Source organism: Pinus tabuliformis, chromosome X, assembly GCF_031772625.1.
Source record: "Pinus tabuliformis cultivar Carrire ecotype Pingquan chromosome X, CPIR1, whole genome shotgun sequence".
Lineage (NCBI taxonomy): Eukaryota > Viridiplantae > Streptophyta > Pinopsida > Pinales > Pinaceae > Pinus > Pinus tabuliformis.
In genome coordinates this window covers 693673370-693683764 of record NC_142308.1, presented here as the reverse complement: position 1 = coordinate 693683764, position 10395 = coordinate 693673370, and the positions used below count along the sequence as shown (strand labels likewise).

The following is a 10395-nucleotide window of genomic DNA, read 5'->3' as shown; positions in this document are numbered from 1 at the left end:
AGATATTGATATCCACCTTCAACAGTTGCCCATACATCTGCTCCAAGTGCCTACAAAAATGCCTTGATTCTCACTTTCCAAAAGAAAAAGTTAGTTCGATTAAATAAAGGTGGTTTGATATAAAATACTCCTCCTTCACTACACATCTTGACAAATCTCATTTTAAATGATCAAGCTTGTACTGAGGGACCTGCTTTGATACAAATTGTTAGGAAAAATACTTGGGGGGGGGGGTGGGTGAATCATTATTTTAAACTAATTTCAACTTTTTATTTCTTATTCTGATTTTTTTACGTTACTGCCCTTAAAGAAACCAACGTATGTACATGACTTTGAAGAATACAAACAATGTATATCCAAATAAATAATTTATCAATTAGTTCATTAACTATTCGTACTTAACGGGATAATTATTACTTCATTATTAATTCATTAAGAAGAAACCATGAGCCGTGAAGAACACACAAGAAACATATCAACACACAAGAACATCATGATTTTAGGTGGAAACCCAATGTGGGAGAAAACCACCAGTGTCTTCGTCTTTATCTTCTTCTTTTATTATAAAGGAAAACATATTATAATCTTGTATTCGCGCAAAATCATACCAGTACACAACACCGACCTACAGAAGGCTACAACCTTCTCTCATTCTCTAGCATCCACTAGAAGGGAGATCCAACCCCTGATCTCATTTATCGGCTCCTAACGGAAGGGATCTCCTACCCCATGTACAAATTATTCAACTACTACTAGAAGGAAGCTTCGACTTCCCCACTGAAGGCTCCAACCCTCAACACCTTTGTGGACCAAGTTTCACAATATTTCATACTGGATCCAACTGGGTCAAAACATCAAACTATAGGCCACATTTCATCATATTTTTAGACTAGACCCACTTCCATCATTAATATAAAATAAAATAACAACTTTGAAACCAGTCACTGAATCAAATCATCTCAATCATCAAATCAATCAATAAATCTTAGCAAGAGAATACCAATCACATCACATCAATGCACAACCACTAATAAATATACCAGACCATATATTGTTCTTCACCGAAATCAAATGTTGTCACTCCAAACCCTGATTAAACATATGTCTGAATGTATACAATATTCTTCTGAATCATACCCGCATATGTACGCACTTCCCTTGAAGAAGACCTGCGTACAGATCTCAAATAACTGACACCTGAATCTAAATTACTGTCACATTGAATCCATCATGGATTACTGAATAATATACAAATCATACATAGTGGCATCATCACTAATCAACATTCCATTCCATAACCAAATCAACCCAACCAGTATTTTCAATCACATATTATTATGAGTGAGACATCATCGATAGACAGTAGCAAACATAATAGAACTGATCAAACATCATCAACAACCCATATTGGAAAACCCTAGCATGTATACAGGAATTTTACAGAGAACATCTGTGTACGTATGTGCTTACCATTCTTAACACCCGCGTACAGATTCTGAACTTTCACAGAATATATACAAAACTACTTAGAAAATGATCCAAGTATGGACGCGAACTTTCATATGTGCATCAACGTATAGATCTAAAATAAATGACTCAAACCTTTGCTACAACCACAACACATATTGTGCATACTTCACTTTCACATATCCACATCAGAGCATTATTATCACACACATCTATCATTGTTATCTATAATCACAAAAAAGGTCAAGCAAGCATATTCATTACGCCGTAAGGCGTTTCCTCTGGAAACAACTCCCCTGGCTGTTGCGCTGGCACAATCTGCACCGTATAATTGATTGTTAGACGATTAAAGCATTTTACACCGTTGGATCTGGACCGAACTGACTCCTTAGTTTATGCCTGGCCACTGATAGGGAAAACGCTCATATAAACCTTCCCAAATCCCCTGCCGTAATACATTTTCGTGCCTAAATCCACTGGTGGTGATGCGGAGTTCCTTGTAAATGAATCTATGGGGCCAAAAAAATCTTGCTCCCATTCTTCGATCTTTTCTCTGTATTTCGTGTTTTTGAGAAACACAACGGCAAACTCCAGCCAGAAGAAAACCAAATCTGCCACTGTAATGCCTGGTATGAGCCCTACGCGCCGACGCCTGGAATTCCTTTTAGCAAATGATGGTAAACTTGAGATATTGGCTTTCCTTACCTTTCCCACATTTGCAATAATATCTGCTCTGAGTATTTTACTGGATTTTGGTACACCCATTCTGTACATTTAGATAGAATTGTTTTGCACTGGGGATTCAAGCTAGGTTTGTGGATCATCCTATTTTTGTTACAGATCATGGCTGCCGCTGTTGGAAGGTTTATGGGTGCTCAGGGGACTTCGTTCTTGAGAAACGGAGAGAAGAAAAATTCGCCAGCCAGGAGGAATGTAGCAGTGATGGCCTCTGTTGGTCTGATGGAGGTGTTTTCTTGATTTGGGCAGGCGATGTGCTATCTGGAACATCATCAAATGGCGTGCATCATGCTGGTATACTTGAAGAATGGTTTGTATTTCATTGGTGGAATGAACGTGTTCCGATCCTAGTTCTCACCATAGTCCTTATTTTAGCTCCGTTGGTGTCTTTCAAGAGAGTGGGTAAGTTTGTTTTGCTCATCCTAAAAAGCACTTTTTAGCACTGATTTTCAGATATGTCATATTTCATTTGGGCCTTTTCACAGCTATCAGGGATTTAAATGTCTAGAGTCTTTCAAGAGAGTGGGTGAATCTGCTTTGCTCGTCTTGATAAGAATTTTTTAGCACTGATTTTGAGATATATTATATTTCATTTGGGCCTTTTCACAGCTATCAGGGATTTAAATGTCCAGAAACTGTTGTAATTAGATGAGGGGATTCAACATATCTTATAAAAGTCTTTTTATTTGATTACAAAATCATATACTGGGACAAATTATTTCTTTCTCCTCTGTTATTTTTTTCCTACTTCTGATGGTTTTTGAAAAAATCTCACTCCCTTTGTTGTTAGAACAACCGATCATAATGAGTATTTTCTGTTTGAGGAGACCAATTTGTTGGAAGATTATGGATAGGGATGCAACATAAGGTGAATTACCACTGCTTTTATTCAGTGATATTTCCCAAGTTGAATCTTGGTAAATATGTGATAGTCCCTTGCTTTTAATCACTGAATCCAGTGTTTGAACTTGAGTGTGTTTCTGTTCATCTGACTTTAGATCATAATTGCATCGTGTTTAATATGTTGGAGATCGAGGGAGACCCTCGTACCTTGTGAAGAGTTTAACTATTTGCAATCATTGATTTAGAAGCAGTCCGTTGATATTTTTTTTACAGGCTTCTGTTAGAAAGGAATCAAGATAAGATGAATTGAAAAGTAATTCAATCTAAACATTGTAGGTTATGCATTTTAGGTCGTAGGCTGAATTAGCCCAGTTTTGAGGGTAATATACAAGGATAAATAGTATATTGTGTGGGAATATTTAAGCATGTATGTTACAACTAGAGTATTTTAAAAGTGCTGCTTGAATTGAAACTTCGACCCAATTTTTGCATTGTGAGCAGTTTAGCAAGCTGAAACACTAACAACTTGTTTCTGTTTAACAAAGTTGAAGTGTTCTATGAAGCATACATGGCTTGACATGCTTTATTAGTGTCTCTTTTTTCTTAGATTCCTTTCATTTTTGTTTGAATGGTCAATTATCTGGTGCCACTTTTATATTACTTTGGGCATGATTCCTATCTTATATATGGCTTTGAATTAGAAATATCTATGTCTGATGGAGGTGTTTTCTTGATTTGGGCAGGCGATGTGCTATCTGGAACATCATCAATGGTCTCTCCTCTCATTTTTTTTGCTCCGAGACTTAATCTTGATGGGCTTGTGTTTCCAGCAAAAAGCATCTTGTTTTGGATAATAAGAGGTTCATTTTGATCACTGCTGGGTTAATTGGAATCGTTTTTCTTGGGGCATCATTCATACCAAGTATCTGGGATGCATTTCAATTCACAGGGGCCACAGCAGCAGTTTGTATTGAGTTCATCTTCCCAGCTTCCATTCCTCTCAGGTAGAAAAAAAGTTGTTTTTCATTTCTGGTTTCGTCTTTCACCTTGCTTGTATGTAACTTCTAACCTCAATTATTTTTTAATTGCAGAGACCCCCATGGAATCGCAACCAGGAAGGACATATTCATCGCATTGCTCATGATTTTTCTGGCAGTAGTTTCAAGTTCTATTGCTATAGTGAGTGACATTAATTCTTTGTTCAACAAGAAGGAGGAAGGCCCTCCACGATCTTGAGAATGATTTTTTATGAGGAGCAGGTGGTGCACATACATATAAAGATTATTTGGAACAGAACCGAGAAAAGAACGCTGATTTGGGAATTTGCTTGTAGAATTGTGAAGAGTGGATAAACTTGTGTAAAGCCTTGTATCATCCTGCCATGGTCGCTCGGCCTTCTAGTTAAAGATACGACTGTATTTGTAGCTGTAAACATTGAAAAGGAATATAGTTGATATCGCATCAATGATTGAGCGATTTAACTAATCATCCATGAATAGTCACTGTATATGTACAGTCACGACTAGCAGGGACGTCTTTGACTGAGATGAGATTTCCAGTTAAACAATGTTAATCGTGAGTTCCTCTCACTCAAATAACATGAGTATGTGCGAAACCAGAAAACGCATTCTTTAGCTACAAGGCTAGATTGATCCTCGAATTGCGACATTGTAACGAGAGGTGATTCAATAGAAGGGTGGTGACTTTCCATCACCAATCGATTAGTGGTTGCCAAAATCTTCACAGCAACATTCCAGTTCTTGGGGTCAGTTAACCATGCTCTAAAAGTATTCATTACTAGGATGTACAGTGCGTCATCTTTCACCGCAGAGAACAGCTACCGCATGTTCTTCCTCTGGAGGATTGTTGTTGTTAGGAGTGGCTCTATCAGGGTAAAGTGGATGGAAATCATGCACCTAATCTCGCTTACAGATGTAGGAAGCAGACACCAGTCGCCTAGCTGCCAACCAATGTATGAAAAACAAAACAATAACTTTGGTTGTTTCAGGTCCTATTTCTCTGCGAGAGTGACAGTTGACTGGGAATTGCAATCACGATTTGTTGCAGCAATCCAATCCATGTAAACTCATCCCACTTCCACATTATATATTGTACCTTCCTTGTTACTTTTGGTCCATTTACCACACAACCATCAAGCATTTTTTAAAATTGCTGATGCCGGACACGTTGCCCTGGAAAGTAAGGATAATGGAGTTTGTTTGGAATAAGGCAGTCAGGGTTGACCTTCATATATTTGCATTTTGATCCATCATCAATTATAATTGTCACATTATCAACCGATTCATCGATTCTTCCCACCCAAGGTCCATGAATGACATAATCATCGGGAAAAATGCCTTTATTCGATGAAGATCACTACTGGAAACGTTTCTTATAGTAACTAACTGATGTGGGAGTTAACAAATCTATTATATGATCCTCATTAACCACTCTATGGATCTGAAGTTGTTGCCACAATATCACCATGGAAGAATGCCCTATCAATCACCTCAAGCTCGTTGATTTTGTCGATACTCTCAGAAAGATTCATCCAAAAAATCCATGCACAGTCTACTAGAATAGGTTCGTCTTCATCCTCATCTTCATTGTCACCATTGGTGCTATCTGAATATGAGTCATCTGCAATTTTAATTACCATCCCAATTAAACCTTTGTGTTTTGTACATTGGACTATGTCTTCTTTGTGCATGCCTACATCAGGGTTGGAACTATGTTCTCCTTCTTGTTCTGGGATAGAACTGTGTTCTCTCTCATGTTGGAAATCTCGTGAAGGGCAAACTTGTATTATTGGGTTGCCATTGATGGCCTTGTTGTCACCCGAATTGTACACAGGATTGCGACAACGCTCAGCGCAGGGGCTGTCACTCTGATCCCTACCCTCTCTGTTTCAGTTGTCTCCTAATCACAAACTAAGGGTGTAGTCCCGATGGATGAAGAGATGAACTACTTGTTGGAAACCAACAAGTGAAGGAGACACCACTGAATGGCCTAGCAACTTGGTTAAAATTGATGGGCAAGTATATTCATTAAGCACCACTTGATTAGATTTATTGAGATTGTTAGTTAGAGACCAGTGCCTTAAAAATTGATTACTTGCACAACTTAAATTAGAATTCCAAGTCACCAGATGAACAGTTGCTATAGTATGTAAATTCTATCCTATATGAAGTGCAGGACATAGATTTATGTGAGATGCAAGTTGTTGGTTACTTTTACTTATATTGCCTAATCTAGATTTATTTTGGAACTAGTCTCGAACACAAGTTGTAGAGAGAAGTCCAAGGGAAGGAGGCTAAGGCCTCATTAACGATACCTCCCGTGGAGTTCTAACCACCTGAGTGCCTGCGTGTGATGATTCCATTGCTCTTCAATAACTTCTCACAATCTTCATCCTCCTTTCCTTCACATTTTAGCCCTGCAAAAGCTGCAACTCCTCACAATCTTCATCCTCCTTTCCTTCACATTTTAGCCCTGCAAAAGCTGCACTGATACAGACGGCCAGAGTAGGAGTAATTAGTCCATTTTGCCAAGTATTTTCATTTCAACCATTTAAAGTAGAGACATCAACTCAGTTCCAACATTCATTGATGTCTCTACTTCAACAGACAGATAGACCCATTTGAAATATACATACCTTACAGCTATCAGGGATTTACATGTCTAGAAACTGTTGTAATTATATGAGGGGATTCAACATATCTTGGGAATGTTACATACTGATGGCATCTGCTTAACGATTTGTCTGACTTTTCATGTTGCCCTGTTAGAAATGGCATATGGAATATACATTCAAGGATGTGGATCATGGGTTATTCCTTAGGAGTTGTGATGTTCAAATCTTGATGCCTATATTGATGTGTTCATTTCCATGAATTTTCATATTCTTTGAGATTCACTTCTGCATTATCAGTTGCACTTGCTGTTGTATTTGTTGTGATTACGGCTGGTGTTGTGATTGTAAAGTTGATCAGTGGCACCGTCAAAGCACCAAGATTGTTACCAGATATTGAAGATTTTACTTCGCTCTTGAAGCTTTTCACTGTGGTACCAGTTATTGTGACTGCTTACATCTGTCATTACAATGGTATGGATTATTTTCCTCCATCTTTGGCCCTGCAGTGTAGTATCTTAGAGTTCATTAGTTGAATTTGCATTTAAAATTATGTTATAATGAATTGTGATGTCTTTGCGCCATGCAGTTCATTCCATATACAATGAACTTGAGGACCCTTCAGAAATGCAGCCCATTGTTCGCACATCATTGGCATTGTGCTCAATTGTATACAAAAGTACAAGCTTTTTTGGCTTTCTTCTATTTGGAGACCAGACCATGGATGATGTCCTGGCCAATTTTGACACCAAGTTGGGAGTTCCCTACAGTGTTGTGATGAATGACATTGTTCGTGTGACCTATGTTGTACATCCGATGGCGGTCTTTCCTCTCATTTTTTTTGCCCTAATACTTAATCTTGATGGGCTTGTCTTTCCAGCGAAAAAGCATCTTGTTTTGGATAATAAGTGGTTCATTTTGATCGTTGTTGGGTTAATTGGAATCGTTTTCCTTGGGGCATCATTCATACCAAGTATCTGGGATGCATTTCAATTCACAGGGGCCACAACAACAGTTTGTATTGGGTTCATCTTCCCAGCTTCCATTCCTCTCAGGTAGAAAAAAAGTTGTTTTTCATTTCTGGTTTCGTCTTTCACCTTGCTTGTATGTAACTTCTAACCTCAATTATTTTTTAATTGCAAAGACACCCATGGAATCTCAACCAGGAAGGACATATTCATTGCATAGTTCATGATTTTTCTGGCACTAGTTTCAAGTTCAATTGCTATAGTGAGTACCATTAATTCTTTGTTCAACAAAAAGGAGGAAGGCCCTCCACGATCTTGAGAATTAGTTTTTATGAGGAGCAGGTGGTGCACATACATATAAAGATTATTTGGAACAGGACCGAGAAAAGAACACTGATTTGGGAATTTGCTTGTAGAATTGTGAAGAGTGGATAAACTTGTGTAAAGCCTTGTATCATCCTGCCATGGTTGGTTGGCCTTCTAGTTAAAGATACTACTGTATTTGTAGTTGTAAACATTGAAAATGAATATAGTTGATCTCACATCAATGATTTAGCGATTTAACTAATCATCCATGAATAGTTGAGAGCCTGTCAAGCAGAAGATTGAAGGTCTGGTTTCTGTCAATAATACTCGATCTCACATAAATTTGAGGTGCGCCAAAATGCATCCCACTATGTGTGATGATCCCATTTCTCTTCAATAACTTATCACAATCTTCATCCCGCTTTCCTTCACATTTTAGCCCTGCAAAAGCTGCATTGATACAGACAGCCAGAGTAAGAGTAATTAGTCCATTTTGCCAAGTATTTTCATTTCAACCATTTAAAGTAGAGACATCAACTCAGTTCCACCATTCATTGATGTCTCTACTTCAACAGACAGATAGACCCATTTGAAATATACATACCTTACAGCTATGAGGGATTTACATGTCTAGAAACTGTTGTAATTATATGAGGGGATTCAACATATCTTGGGAATGTCACATACTTATGGCATCTGCTTAACGATTTGTATGACTTTTCATGTTGCCCTGTTAGAAATGGCATATGGAATATACATTCAAGGATGTGAATCATGGGTTATTCCTTAGGAGTTGTGATGTTCAAATCTTGATGCCTATATTGATGTGTTCATTTCCATGAATTTGCAGATTCTTTGAGATTCACTTCTGCATTATCAGTTGCACTTGCTGTTGTATTTGTTGTGATTACGGCTGGTATTGTGATTGTAAAGTTGATCAGTGGCACCGTCAAAGCACCAAGATTGTTACCAGATATTGAAGATTTTACTTCGTTCTTGAAGCTTTTCACTGTGGTACCAGTTATTGTGACTGCTTACATCTGTCATTACAATGGTATGGATTATTTTCCTCCATCTCTAGTCCTGTAGTGTAGTATCTTAGAGTTCATTAGTTGAATTTGCATTTAAAATTATGTTATAATGAATTGTGATGTCTTTGCGCCATGCAGTTCATTCCATATACAATGAACTTGAAGACCCTTTAGAAATGCAGCCCATTGTTCGCACATCATTGGTATTGTGCTCAATTGTATACATAAGTACAAGATTTTTTGGCTTTCTTCTATTTGGAGACCAGACCATGGATGATGTCCTGGCCAATTTTGACACCAACTTGGGATTTCCCTACAGTGTTGTGCTGAATGACATTGTTCGTGTGACCTATGTTGTACATCTGATTCTGGTCTTTCCTCTCATTTTTTTCCCCTGAGACTTAATCTTGATGGGCTTGTCTTTCCAGCGAAAAAGCATCTTGTTTTGGATAATAAGAGGTTCACTTTGATCACTGCTGGGTTAATTGGAATCGTTTTCCTCGGGGCATCATTCATACCAAGTATCTGGGATGCATTTCAATTCACAGGGGCCACAACAACAATTTGTATTGGGTTCATCTTCCCAGCTTCCATTGCTCTCAGGTAGAAAAAAAGTTGTTTTTCATTTCTAGTTTTGTCTTTCACCTTGCTTGCATGTAACTTCTAACCTCAATTATTTTTTAATTGCAGAGACACCCATGGAATCTCAACCAGGAAGGACATATTTATCGCATTGTTCATGATTTTTCTGGCAGTAGTTTCAAGTTCAATTGCTATAGTGAGTGACATTAATTCTTTGTTCAACAAAAAGGTGGAAGGCCCTCCACGATCTTGAGAATGATTTTTTATGAGGAGTAGGTGGTGCACATACATATAAAGATTATTTGGAACAGAACCGAGAAAAGAACGCTGATTTGGGAATTTGCTTGTAGAATTGTGAAGAGTGGATAAACTTTTCTAAAGCCTTGTATCATCCTGCCATGGTCGCTCGGCCTTCTAGTTAAAGATACTACTGTATTTGTAGTTCTAAACATTGAAAAGGAATATAGTTGATCTCACATCAATGATTGAGCGATTCAACTTATCATCCATGAATAGTTGAAAGCCTGTCAAACAAAAGATTGAAGGTCTGGATTCTATCAATAATACTCAACTTCACATAAGTTTGAGGTGCACCAAAATGCATCCCACTGCGTGTGACGATTCCATTGCTCTTCAATAACTTATTACAATCTTCATCCTCCTTTCCTTCACATTTTAGCCCTGCAAGAGTTGCATTGATACAGGCGGCCAGAGTAAGAGTAATTAGTCCATTTTGCCAAGTATTTTCATTTCAACCATTTAAAGTAGAGACATCAACTCAGTTCCACCATTCATTGATGTCTCTACTTCAACAGACAGATAGACCCAT

General features: G+C 37.9%; 2 pseudogenes across 1 annotated transcript; both read left to right on the top strand.

Moving 5' to 3' along the window:
• Positions 1–2045: 2045 nt before the first annotated feature.
• On the top strand, positions 2046–7966 carry LOC149141883 (amino acid transporter AVT6A-like; annotated as a pseudogene). Its single transcript, XR_016264751.1, has 5 exons — positions 2046–2144; positions 2308–2607; positions 6950–7153; positions 7269–7745; positions 7824–7966. The product of XR_016264751.1 is annotated as an amino acid transporter AVT6A-like (transcript).
• A 726-nt stretch (positions 7967–8692) lies between these two features.
• LOC149141882 (amino acid transporter AVT6A pseudogene) lies at positions 8693–9382 on the top strand (annotated as a pseudogene).
• Positions 9383–10395: the final 1013 nt, after the last annotated feature.